Here is a 14,233-nt window from a genome sequence, read left to right as displayed (position 1 = left end):
CATGCACCCTACCACTTGTGTGGCTATCCCCCCCACCCTCCTCCCATATAAACCCCCCTCCCAAGCTTGGGAGGGGATCATGATGCTCCCCGCCACCCTGAGGAGCTGCCTGCCGCCTTCTGCCTACCGCTGCCATCGTCGTCATCATCATAGTCGTCATCATCGTCATCATCGTCGTCGTCGTCACCATCTTCATCATCGTCATCCTCATCATCTTCTCCATCCCACATCATCACCCTTGTTTCTTCCAGAAGGTTGGAAGCTTCTATTGAAGCTTCCCTAGGCCTAGTTCACCTGTGCCTCCCCGGTTTTTTTTAAATCCGTGTCTTGCAAGGCTTGTGTCCTGCACGGAAGGGGTGTTCTCGGACAGAGTGACTTTGAAACGCGTAAGTGAACCAAGGGAGAGTTACCGAGATGAAATTTAATGCATCAATGGTTCCTAAGCAAAAGACGAGAGGAGCACATGCGGGAGCTTCCACCCAAAGTATGAGAGTGGACAAAGCCCCGATATTGAATGCCTAGGTTCCGAAAATTAACCCTACATGAAAAGGATGCATTAAGCATGTTTTAAATTCTCATAGGGAAGTTTAAATGCATTGGGAAATTTATATACTCATTTGATCTACAAAGTTTAGCTGCATGTCGAGTATTTGCAATTGCTTGCACTTCCGTGGTCAAGGGTAGTTGCAAATTCTGAACATATGATGCATAAGTAAAAAGATGGAATTGTGCAAAGGCATCCTTGTTGCATCGCACAAAGGACAGGGCATATAACACATAATGCACTTATGTAATAATTTCCTAGTTGTGACTCGTGTCTAAGATAATCGTAGACACCCATTAAATGATGTCCGAGTAGTTGCAATGCATGGAAAGGATTTATGTACCTTGCAAATCGCATGCGATGATAGTTACATTCTAGGTTGGGTTAAGTGATAAAGGAAGGATTAAGTCAATAATGGACTCATGGCATTCGCTCATGCATGGAGTTCTTTTATCAAAGTTTGAATTCGGGAAAGGATGCATCTTCATTAAAATGCTAAAGCTTGAATTCGATGCATCAACGTAGGGTTTATAAGAATTAGCTCTGAATGTCAAGGAAAAGAAAGATCTCTATAGTTCCTTTAGTTGCATAAAGGCAAAAAGGTCTATGGCCTCGAAATTGCATGGAATGATACATCTCACTCATCTTGCAATTACTTACATCTTTTTTAGGGGAAAGTACTTGCAAATTTAGAAGAAAGTATTTGCATCTTTAAAGGAAAGATCATCTTTAATCATGGGTTGGTTAGATCAACTAAGTAATTCACGTATAATTGAGTAGCTTATATGAAAGTCATAAAGGTATGATTAGTTAGCATATGATGATCACCTCAATGTGCTAGGTAGGGTTAAGCCATGTTAAAATTCTGCCTAGTATTGCACTTATGATGCCAATCTAATATTCCCGATCTCAAAGGTCCTACCCATATTCTCGAAATGTTAGGACTATCTAATCACCCCTGCAAGAATGATCTAGGGTTCTCACAGTAAGGATTAGTTGACCAAATGCTAGACTCCCGCAAGGAATTTAGGGACCCTAGGGCCAAAGCGTTTATCGGCCTAGTAGGGTTAGGGTTTGGATTGGGTCAAGAGGACTCCCAAGCCCTTATCTTGATTAAAGGTGCTCTTGATCAAGAAAGATCGTACGAAGAAAGATATAATCCCACAAGTCAGATACTGACACCTATCTCGTGCTACAAGCTGCTACGTCGTATGATCTTGTGTCTAAATCACAAAATAGTACCACTACACCTTAGACCAAGGTTGGCAAGTTCTAATTACAAATTAGCTTCTCTGGGAACTGAGTAGTTGCCCTACTACGACACTTCCCCTTGGGAACTGTCTTGTCAAGTTTGGGTAGTAATGAATTGCCAAGAAAGCAATTGACCAACCAAGTTAGGGCGGTGAGGTTGCCCAGGATTTATTGACTTTAATATAAGGAAACCTGAGGTATTGACAATTTGGGTCAACAAGGTATAAACCCTAAACCAAGGAAAAAGGGTAAACAAGCAATTCAGCTTACGAAACCCTTGGGATCTTGCCAAGTTGCGATTGATCCACGATCGAATGCTGGAAGCATTCGGGGTTATTTGATGTATTCCAAAGACTGATAAATAAAGATCAAATGTTGAAAAATGAACTTTCTTGACATTGTTTTTCCGTGTCGGTGCCTAATTTACGTGAAGGAACCAATGATTAATTGGTTAATTAAGGAAGCTATTTTTGCTTGTCAAACTAAATGTGGTAGGTAATTTGATAACTAAAGCAACCTGAGGAAAGTGCTGTGGACGTGACTCTGGGTCTGTCCTACGGAAGGGTGGTTCCAGTTGGCCGGGAACTTTTCTCAAAGGAATTGATAGCGAGGTAACAATGACCTAGAATCTATAGAGGTAGAGTCCCGATTTATGCTGTTTTAGGGGAACAGAATGGGACTATGCCTTACGGACAGAGGGGTCGAGCTTTGTATCCCTCTCTTTTGCCATTCTCCTTGAACCACATGCAATATAAATCCGCTTCGACCCTGATGTTTCTACGCAAAGTAGTTCGTCTAGGGGATTGACGCTAGCTACCTCCTAGGAACTTGACCATTAGGAAACCCTGATTCAGGTTGGTCCTAAGTCTGAATGCCCGGAATGCTTCTGGTTCGTGGCAGACTCGGGAAGACCTAGATCGCAAACCCCATGACATTCCTTGTGAGTGCCGGGCGGCGCTTTCTAGACTCTCTTCTCGATGGGCTACTAAGACGTGTCCTACAAGTGGATAGGGGATACGTTATATTTGGGCTGCTTGATGTCGTAGATGAGTTTGCTTAACCTAGCATTGATCCTCCACACGATTGTTTCTCAGATAATACCCCCACAACATAAATTTCTCAGTTGATCAAGAACTACTCGGTGTGGGACATTCTATTGGTGAATGATTGAAACTGTGGGATCTTTCGCACCAGGTATTAGACCTTGGCGATGTGGGATACCTTTGACTAGATACTAGAGTTGGTCCTATTGTACTAGCAGGCTAGCTAACATGCTAAACACCCTTCACATTGGGGTTTACTTAAGCCAGAATCTCTTTCTTCATATCTGCCAAGGATTTGGCTATCAGCTCCAGCCACCTTAAACTCATCTAAACTCCGTACTATAGATGCAGTTACTGTCAATGGTGGTGGATATATAGGTGGTACCTGATACAGATTTAATCCTGAGTATGGTATTGATGATGGTGCGATGCCCTCATTTGTCATGTAAGTAGCCTGAGGAGCTATCAGGGCTCCTACATATGGAGTACTAGCCGCAATGATTGGTACATACTTGAGGAACTAATCGAGGTTTACTGTATAGCCCTTTCCTCCTCAATTGTCCTAATTGTACTTCCTCCCACCGTTGTGCTTTTGTCTTTGCATTTGCTAAATTAGCCAGTTGCTTCAGGCTCACATGTTCCCTCATTATTTCTTGCAATTCTTCAATAAATTTTTGTTTTTGCATATCCTCTGAGGGAGCATTTTGTCCCATCTTCCTAATTAATGTCTCCATCTTCTCAATGTAATGTTCCACAATTTCTCCTGGGTTCTACACTAAATAGTCAAATTCCAATCCTAAACAGTCTTGGAACCCTTGCTACCTAAACTTAGTTAAAAATGCCTCTCTTAAAACTATGTAAGTTGCCCTTGCGGCAGCAAGAAGATTCCCATACCACAAGGCTACTTCATCCGTCAAAGTTACTAGGAATATGTGAAGTTTTTTATCATCATTAATGATCTCATTTGCTATGCATGTAACCTCGAATTGCTAGATATCATGTCAAGATCATCATCCCAATGACCAAAGTATTGCGTGAAATCTGTAAGTTGCACAGGTGCTCTCGCAAGCATATAGAATATTCTTAAGCCTTCCTCTAAATCTTTGGAGATTAGAACCCGCTCTTTTGGGTCAGCAAATAATCTACTAAGATCCCAATATTCAACAAAATTGTCTATATTGTTATCTTCTATCGTATGATTAATAGGAGTGTCGTCTGTCCTATTTCTACTGTTACCATGGAAGTATTATTAGAACCCACAAATTTAACCCTATTCTTTTGTATCCTCTTCTTTCTTCTCACTAGTAGTTGATCCCTTCTTCGAGCTACCCTTATTGGTGCCACTCATTCCCTCAGAGCTTTTTACTTGCCTTTCCCAATTGTGATCTGACTCAGTTCCAATAGAAGATGTCTCTCCAGTGACTTTTCCGGTTTCTAATGACAAATCCAACCCACCTTGCAAGGTATTTTGTAGCTCAATGTTCAATTGTTCCAATTGCTCCACTATTTGCTCAATTTACTTTTCCAATCTTCTTTTGGCTATCTCTTCCCCTTGCTAACTTTTGGCTTTAACTCATTCACTCTCGTGTGCGATGATTTTCCCTATCAAACACATCCTTGTATCAATCTCTGCTGTAAGAGACCCTGTTTGTGCAAACTCAACTTTCGAAGAATGCTAGATAGTTTCTTATCCTCAGCCCCATAAGGTATGCCCTCACTAAGCTTTTCTACTAAACCTAAAAATTCAGCCACTTCCCGCGCTTCCTTTATATCAAATGTTATGTTGACTCCCTTCGTTGTTACTACCCATTGAGACACTTAAGCCCAGTCTATTTTCCTAAAAGTTTTATACGACTCTCTAGAAAACCAATCATAATGGTGGTTCACACTAATGGTTTTAAGTTGAATTTCATCGACTAACTTAAAATGTGAAGATAACAAGACAATCCCCTTTGCTTCATTTTGAAACATCCAATTCCAAGTGCATAATTGCTCAACATCAACCCACAATTGAAGTCCAAAATGTTTACCTCCATCCACTAAATCAGTGTCCTATACCTTATTAACAATAACGCATTGTATATCCTTTGGCAATTCAGGAAAGAAACTTTGCAAGAAAGCTTCGTTATATTGGTACATCAAAATCTTGTTAGGTTGCATCGAAAATTCGTGGGGTAGGTCTCATAATCGCAAGTTAAATTCTACAGCAATGTCAAATAGGCATAAGATTCTAATCCTAGACTTTATAGCTTCTCCCCATCTCTTAGGGAAGTCTCCTTATATGTTGCTCCTACCATACTTGTGGAAGTTTATTATGTGCCCCTTTTGGGATGTTGAACTTTTGAAGAGAGTGTGGTTTTCAAGTGATTGAAAGATCTATTAGACCTTTCCTCCTTGTTTCTGTTCCTTGTTAATATCTTATCTTTGACTTAAAATTTATCTCATTTTTAGCTTATGTTTAGATTTAAAACCAGCCAAGACTACCCCCGCTTCTCCTTAAGTAACACGTTGCCTCTCCTGGCAAACACAGAAAAAATGATGGCCCCCTAAAAAGCCCCCAAATATGTAGGCAAAATGGCTATGTGTAAAGCCATTGTATTAATTAAGGTTTAAAGTAGATATTTGTATATTCTTCATCTTTAAATTATTAGAATAAAAGTCATATTATCCTCTTTCTTAGTAGTCCAACTAATAACCTTCTTTGTATACTTACAATTCACTAAACATCACTATTTAACTTTCATTTTGAACTACAACCTATAATATACAAATTTCATTAACTTCAATATTTCTACCAAAAAAAGAACTTACTTAAAAGCTCTTAATCTATACTTAAGTTTTGCTAATACCTTAATATTATCACTAATATTTACTAATTACTGTTTTAGTCTCGAACTATATTTAACAAAGGAAGTACATACAAATGAAGTCCATTCCTAATAAAAGTTTATGAGAAGATTTTGAACAATTAATAAACTATACTCTATTTTCAATCCTTCCTTTAACTCACTCATTATCAAAAGTTATTGATTTTTCATTACTACTATCGAGAAAAATAAAAATATTTATAATAATTACATCTGGTCATAATACATTAAACCCTATTAACCAAAAATTCTTTATATTGAATGTAGTTTTAATATAAGTTTTTATCTATAATCTTTTTCATTTACTCTTAATATTTACTGGTTACTACCCAAAATACCAAAATTACTATTTTTACCATTAAAAATCAATAACTTTAATTTTAAAAGTCCATTTATTAAAACTATCATGACTCAATTAACCCTTTTTTAGGTCCTTATCCTTAATCTTTTACTAATACTCTTAATTATTACTAATTACAGTTAAAAACTGCCATTTTTTATATAAAAATACATATATCTTTTAGTAGATTCATCTCCAAAATATAAAACTTCATTTTTAGGTTCCTTTCAATGTATTCTAACTCTTTTTTAGTTTACTTCTTATTAAAATTATACATAAATCCTAAATTTTCCTAATTATGGTCTAAAAATGGAGTTTTTATCCTAATTTCAGCCATTTCTCTACCATTTCAATGCAACTAATGCAATAACTTTAATTCTTCTCTTCCATTTTACCTTTACAGATCATAAAATGAATGCATACAACCATAAATCATAAATTCTATCCATTTCTTATTCACTTTTTAATGAAAACATTCATACCTGATTAAGAAGATATAAATTAAGGATGATCCACTATATTTGAGAGTTCTGGTGCTTACTTCTTCTCTCTCTTCACTTCCAACAATCTTCAAAATTCTTAAAATTTCTCTTTTCCCACTAATACACATTAATCTCTCCTTAATGTTGTTGAAAATTTCTCTCTCTACACTCAAGAATCATGATCAAGAATGGTATGAGGCTGAAGGAGATGTAAGAGATTATCAAATGCATCCAATCCATGCCGAAAATGAGGCAACATCTGCAGCAAAATCAGAAATACACTCCCCAATTATGATGTCCATTTTTTCTTGTGTTCTTGCTTTCTCTTCAACTCCCCTCTTCACATGACAACACCCCCCTCTCAACTTTTTGAATAACCTCTTTTCAAAAATGACAATTTTTCCACCTGAACCGGTTTCTTTGATATCTCTTCACATCTTTGGACCTAATTTGTCTCTGCCCACAGCTTCTTGACCTAAACTCCATGTATGCATGCTAAATTATACCTGTATTTCTATCTGTCTCCAAAATATCTACGCTTTTCACTAAATTTTTTTTCGCATGCACCTTCTATCACTTATTATTTTTTTGCTCCCTAAATTCTTCATCTAAAAATACCCTGACTCTCAACTTCTAGTTCCACCTCAGCATAACCCAAATATGGCTTTACAACCTTATATTTAATTAAATTTTATGAAAAATAATTTATAATACAGAGCAAAAGCCCTTTAGTTTTGTAAAAAATAGTGTGAAAATGGCACAAAATAAGCAGCTATAAAGGCTAAGTATGTTGTAGCTACTAAGGTTTGCAACAAAACCTTGGTATTATTGATGTGGTCCTTACATTGCATTTGGATTCTATGAGTGCTATTCACTCCGTTCTTTCGTGCAAAGACAAAACACATTGAGGTGCGTTACCACTTCATCAGAGAGGTCTACAGAACGGATTGCCATAATAACATGCAAGATAGCCATGCGTGCATGTATATCCACCATATATGCATGCCACATGCTATCTATGCATGTATGATGTGATGGGCTACTAAGTATGGCATGCCTATTGTCACAAATTGCGTGGTGGGGGGACTTGCTTGAGTTGTTGCGCCAAACACACACTAGACACACATGAGGAAGCTCACTTAAGAACACAAAAAGAGTAATGGAGGCCAAAACATTTCTTCCTTGTTTTTTATTTTTTTTTTAAAGGCACAACACAATACACACAAAGTATAGATAAGATATAACATAAAGGAAAGTGACCTACTATGTCAAACAATGCATAATTGAATATACTAATCGACTAGTGCTATAACTATGCCAATTGTAGGAAGGTGCATGGAACCTAATTTAATTGGCCGCGAGTCATTAGGGTACCAAGGTCCAACTCAATAGCGTCCGTGTCATTACAATGACCACTAACGTGCTAATTGTAGACTGGCGAACCCATCTAACTAAGCGGTTCACATCATCAATATTTGCACGTGTTGAGCTTGATATCTCAACACTCCTCCTCAAGCTCAACTGTGTCTCTGTAACTCCAAGTAAGCTTTAAAAAATTCAGAGCTTCTCTATATCCAATGCCTTTGTGAAAATGTCAACTAGCTGATCTAGTGTGTTGACATATACAAAGTCAATCTCTTGTGCAAGTATCTTCTCTCTCACAAAGTGGTAATGCACATCAATGTGTTTTGTCCTAGCATGGAATACTAGATTCCTAGCTAACTATATGCTACTCATACTGTGGGAGCTTTCACTTAACCTCCAAGACCCACGGACCGCTTATTGTTTCAAGCATTCCAAGCCAAGCACTAATGGCTACCTCTCACATAACCGACGCTCCATCCATATCTACGGGTGTAGTGAGCTTACCTCCGTGCCGTTTGAGTTACCTCCTCTCCCACGCACTCCGATAGCTCCACGATCTAAGTGCAGGCTTCAAACAAGCTCCATCCTCAAGCTCCACGCTCCAAGCTCCATTGCCGCGAGCAAGACAAGAGAAGAGAAGAGAAGAGAAGAAGAGAGGAGAAGATGGAGAGCTTCTCCTCCTCGGTCCCTCACCCTCACACACTCACTCCCTCACACTCTCACACTCCCTCTCTCAAGCACAAGCTCAAGCAAGCAAGCAAGAAGAAGAAGAAGAAGAAGAAGAAGAGGAGAGCCACTTTTTGCCACACACAAGAATGAGCTTCTCATTCACTTTTCAACTTTATATACAAAACCCTAAATCCCTTTTGGGCGATCATCCCCTTTTCCCCTTCTTACATGGCTGACCATAGCCTAGGCCATTTTTTCCATTGTCCTTCTACCTTCCTAGCTTCCTTTCCACCGCCCATCTACATTTATAAATTGCACGGGTGAGAGCCCAGCGCTCCTTGAATTAAACCATGATGCACTTGCGCTCTTTTACAAAAGTTTTGACTTGCGCTTTTCCTTGTGCGCCTTTCTCACTTATTTAAGACTCTTTTCCTTGCGCGTCTTTGTCTTCCGTTTCTCTTTTCCTTGGCCTTTGTCCTTGTCTTCTGCTTTAGCTTTTTCAGATTTTCCACCTTTGTTCGTTTGAGGGTTAACATTACCCCCCTCCTAGACGAGTGCCAGTCCCATGGCACTCACCGTTGTAGGTAGCAGGCTGTAGCATGCACCGAAGACGTGGGTGACAAGGACACCTGTGGTTTCCGTGGAGGAGTGTTGGTGGTGGTGTGGCAGAAGGTCCTAGGGGCCTGTTGGTAGCCAAGGTGGCTGGTGAACAATTGTTGGAGTTGGTGGTAGGGCTATTCTGTGTTGGGGTTTGCATTGATGGCCAGCACAAGTGTTGGTTTGTTGGGGATTCTGCACATGATGATTCTTTGCGGGCTTGTCGGATGGTAAGGGATAAGCATTCAGAGTTGGGTGTTGATGAAGAGCGAACGACACTTTCGTTGGAGTCTCCAACACGTGCAATTGAAAACCTCTCATGTGGTCTCTCCCTAAGGGTAGTGCTAGTCTTCTCTATTGTGCACAAGACATATTTTGATTAGTTTGGGAGACAAGTCGAACTCTAAGCAAGCTGAGAGTATTATCCTACATTTGAGGACCCAAACTGTGTATATACTTCGGTGCAGATATTATGTGAGTGCTCATGCATACTTAGATATTACATAGTTAGAAGACCACATGCTAGTTTCTCGTAACAATGTGTTGATGTAGCAAAGTTGTCCATGTTGAGAAGAAGTTCACGTGAAGGTATATGAGACATCCTTTGCATTGTGACTGCACGACAGAGCATAATTGAATACAGGGACACCGCACTTTCGGTATAGCTGGAAGCTATTGGACTTGCTTGATGAGGACGGTGTACATTTCATGGCCAATCGTGCGGTGCTTACCACAATTGATTGCAATGGTATTAAGGCAGAGTGCAAGAGGGAATGGTGCAAGTGGGTCAGGGTGACAGGTCTAACCATAGGCGAGACAAGCTCCCTAGGTATGTCCTGCCCTTGATGTGCCCTCAACAATTGTGGGTGATGCTAAAGGGCTAGGGGACTAGGGACGAAGCCAGTCGATCAAGGTCACTGGACGTACCTAATTTGAGGACCCCTAGGTGCTGTGCTGTGATTATGGGTGGCTCTTTTCGTTCGTTTCTTTTCTTTGTTTGTTTTTTTTTGGGTTTTTTTTTGTTGCTTTTTCTTGTGCTTTTTTCTTTCTTTCTTTCTTTCTTTCTCCTCTTTTTTTCTTTTTTTTTCTTTTTTGACTTGCTTGAGTACAACCATTGCAATATGTTGAGGCTATCAGCCTTTCAGTGGGTTGGAAAATGTCAAGCTTGAAGGCTCAAGAAATGGATATTACAGTGATGATTGTGCCCTAGCCTCGTTGTTAGAGAAGCAGTTGTTGAGATGGGGAGATACACTTGAGATATTGCAAACCTCCTTGCGACACACGCGATGTTGTTACAATTGAGGTAATGACTGTCGTGAGCCAACTATAGAGCTTGACCCAGAAAGGGAGCGTGGCCCATGAATGTGCGTTGGGCCATGCGATGTGGGTGGTCGGCAAGGGTGATTTTTGCTTTCGGCAGCGTGGCTTTGTCGCGGCTCTTTGTGGGGTCAATGGTCTTGCAGTGATCGGGCATTGAACACTTTCGTACAAGGACCTGTATTATCTTGCATCCACTTGTCACTTCGTGAGAGTATATGCTCGTTTGTGTTAAGTGCATCGAACAAATGCAATCATGATAAGACATAATTTTTCAAAATTCTATGATGTCTATTGGGATGCCTATTTCATTGCTTGTTAAGGTCGCATGCATTAACGAGAAGTAACGAGAAAGTGTACAAGTGGGGATCTTGCCCCTTTACTCATTTAAAAAAAAAGTTCTAGCATGCTGACTTGTCGAGCTACTTGTACATCATAGGGATTTAGTTGATAGGTACGAGGTGGGGTGAGTCCGGTTGGCTAGGCGACCGGGGCGGTGCTAGTGCGGGGCTCCCATGAGGCTGGACAGGGAACATGTTGGCCGGGACATGAATGGTGTAGTCCCGGGCCACTACCGTTTCTAGAATGTCTTTAAACAATTCATTAAATTCTGCCCTATCCCGAGCTGCCCTTTCTGCCATTGAGCATCTGGTGCCCGAGCGTACGTTGGGGGTTTGTGCCACTAGTGTTGCCACATTGTGTGCGCCTCCTTGAGCATTCACTCCCCTGGCCCGTGGATTCTTCGGCCTTCGTTCGAGGTGGTGTCGCTTGGGGCCGCGTTCCTTGGCATACCTTTTAAGAGTGGGCACGTAGTGCACCGGCGGAGGGGCATGTGCTACATGTTCCCGTTGGCTGCGGAGAGCATCCTTGCAAGCTAGCTGCCCTTGGTTCTCCATGTTTTCCTCGCGGGGGGCCTGTAAGATGCGAATCAAGAATTAGGATTTGTCACATGATAAGACCCTTCATATGTAAGGGATTATAGTGCAGGTTATCAAGCGCATAGGACGAGAAGGGGAGGGGTGGGGCATGCAGTGTTGTTGTAGAGGGATGGCCCCCGTGATGTATATTTAGCCTCCTGCCATTAGCAGATCTTGGTTCATGCTGAGTTACATCGGCTGAGGCAGTCATGGATTTAGGCAGGGCTCCCCCTCGGAAGGATAGACCAGAAAGGGAAGAGGTGTATAGAAAGGGACTACACCTTATCTACACCATCAGAGTCGTTGGTTAAGGCTTCCTATGGCGGTAATGTGGGTTGCATGCCCTTCACTTGGAGGTGGGGATGGTCACATGGCTTTTAAATGCGTGATGAGAGGAGGACTTGAGGAGCTTAGCATGTCAGACCCAACTCTTCTCCCTGCGCTTGATTATCATTACTTGTGTGTGTTGATATTGTTTATACACGGTGACACAAAAATCAGTGTTTATTTATATACATATTTATGAATCCATGTCACTTCATGAGGATAAGAACCAATTGTAGAACTCGGGGTTGTACTGGAGCGTGGCACACGCATCCAGCACTCGTGGCAGCTTACTTAGTACCGATAGATATTTTGCCACACCGAGTAGCATGGACCCTTGTCCGAGTCTACTGGCAACATGTAACTCCTCTTCAGTGAGAACCTTATCAAATAGAGAGTTTTCTTGGCTAGGTTCAGCCAAGTCCGTACCCCGAATGGCAGTCAACACTCGAAGGGAAGTTGGTGCCACATAGGTTGGGTCTCTTTGAGATCGCCATTTGGCCAATCTCTCCTCAGAGACTGTCATGATCTAAGCCCCTAGTTCGGCCATTGCAACGCAGCATTCGCATCAACGCTACTCAAATGGACTCTTGCCTGTTGACAATCGCTTTAGTTGCTCTATGTCTACGAGATTCGGTCGGCATAGCACTTCATTGAACATGACGATTAAGCGCAGTTTGTCAGCCTCCTCCTCAGAGATGAGTCGCATGCGTTCATGTAAGAGCTTGTTATAGTGCTCGTCAACATGTTCTTGCTCTTCCCAAGATAAGGGGAAGGACAAGTAATCTCTAAGCTGCTCTTTAGGGAATACGCGCATGTCTGTTAGGACATAGACACGAGCGAACACCTTGAGCTTAGCATCCAACTCAGCTAAGCATTCTGTGACACTTCTATGTTCGATGAGGGCTTGCTCGGTTGCTATCTCATGCAAGGTTCTAGGAGTTTGCCTAGCCTTAAGCATAGCTGGGGGTTCAGGCCTATATGAGTAAGATTGGTCAATGCTAGGATTGCTCATGCTCTTGGGGTTTCCATGTTTCTCTTGAGGCTTCGTTATTGCGTCATGGTTCTCCTTGGGTGTGACTGGTGCGAATTCGTCACCCCGTCGTGACAGTGTTGTATCCACTCTTGATTTGTCAATGCGAGTTCTATTGTCAGTGGATAGAGTGTTGCAAGCAGCCATTGATGGTAACGACTGCTTTGATTTGTCGGAGCACACGGATGTGACTAAGGTTTCACCGCTATTAGGAGAGACATCAATGGGTTCATTGGTGGATGGACTTGATGCTTTATTCCCCAGCTCTCCAGCACTCTTCGTCCCAATGTCCTTGGGGTCCACAACCATGTGCAACTGTTGTTGTTTTCACTTTTTCCTCCTCTTTTTCTTGGTCAGCGCAGTTGCATCTAATGTCTCAGGATCCTGGGCTATATTGACTGTTGATGTGCTTGGTCGGGCCTCAACATTTTCCTTCTCTAAAGGGTCCTCATGGGACCTAGTCGTGGCCTGCGGAGTAGCCTTGCCATGTTGCATGGGTACAACTGTCTCCCTTTTGGACGAGTCTAGCTTTTTCGTCCATTCCCCTATGCTTAACTCCTCCAGCCTAGGTTTTAGGCGCTTTGGAAGTGCTGGAGTTGTTAAGGAGGTAGGTCGTGACACCTCCTTTACAGGTAAATCACTGAGGACACGTTCCGCAAGGGGCCTTGTCATGGCCAAGGGCTGTGACTGCTGTGATCCTTGATTTGTAGTAGTAGCAGCTAGTTCAGTGGACTTGCTACTATTGGTGGATTGTGGTGTCAAGTCCTTAGGGCAATTGGAAGTGGTCGTTGCTCTTAGAGCATTCACTTGCGTAGATCGAGTATAAGTTGAGCTAGCCACAGTGGATTGCACAGGCATATCCTTAGGTTGAGAGCTAAGGGGGGTGTCATGTCCCACCTCTTGGACATTTGGAAGCTCTGATGTAGGTAGAGATCCGGATCGAGTAGCCGCACTTGATGAGTGTTGTGCTTCCCATGTCCATTTAGGGGAAGAGGGTGTAGAAGTCTTGGGACTCCTAAGTGGCTTTGACACTGGTTGGGAGATTTTCTCGTGGCTATTATATGATTTTGCTATTTGCTTTATTGAGTATTTAACCTTGCCATGAGCAATGATGTGCCTATGATGCTTGCTATCCTCTTGGGGAATCAAAGGCTCCTTGGGCACTAGTGGCTTTTGCGTATCCTCAACAATTACATCTGATGTCTGCTTGTCAAGCACACTAGGCTGAGAATCTCCCCTCCAATTGGTCCCGTTGGGTTTCTTGATTTTGACAAAGAGGGGCTCAGTCACTCCACTGTTTTTGACTTGGGACTTGGTTTTTCATTTACATCTCCTCCTACGATTCTTTGCTCTTGGTACGTCTTGGCCTTCAGTCCCGACAAAGGAGGTTTAACAAGGGGTTTTGGTACCCAAATCCATCGGTTGCCTGCATAATACCCTTGAGCACGTAGCAACGCTTTGGATATCCATCGCGGCATTGTGCT

This window comes from Lygodium microphyllum, chromosome 26 (assembly GCF_053477565.2).
Source record: "Lygodium microphyllum isolate KBCC chromosome 26, Lygodium_microphyllum_v1.1.10, whole genome shotgun sequence".
NCBI classification, from domain to species: domain Eukaryota; kingdom Viridiplantae; phylum Streptophyta; class Polypodiopsida; order Schizaeales; family Lygodiaceae; genus Lygodium; species Lygodium microphyllum.
Note: the sequence above shows the minus strand (reverse complement) of the source record.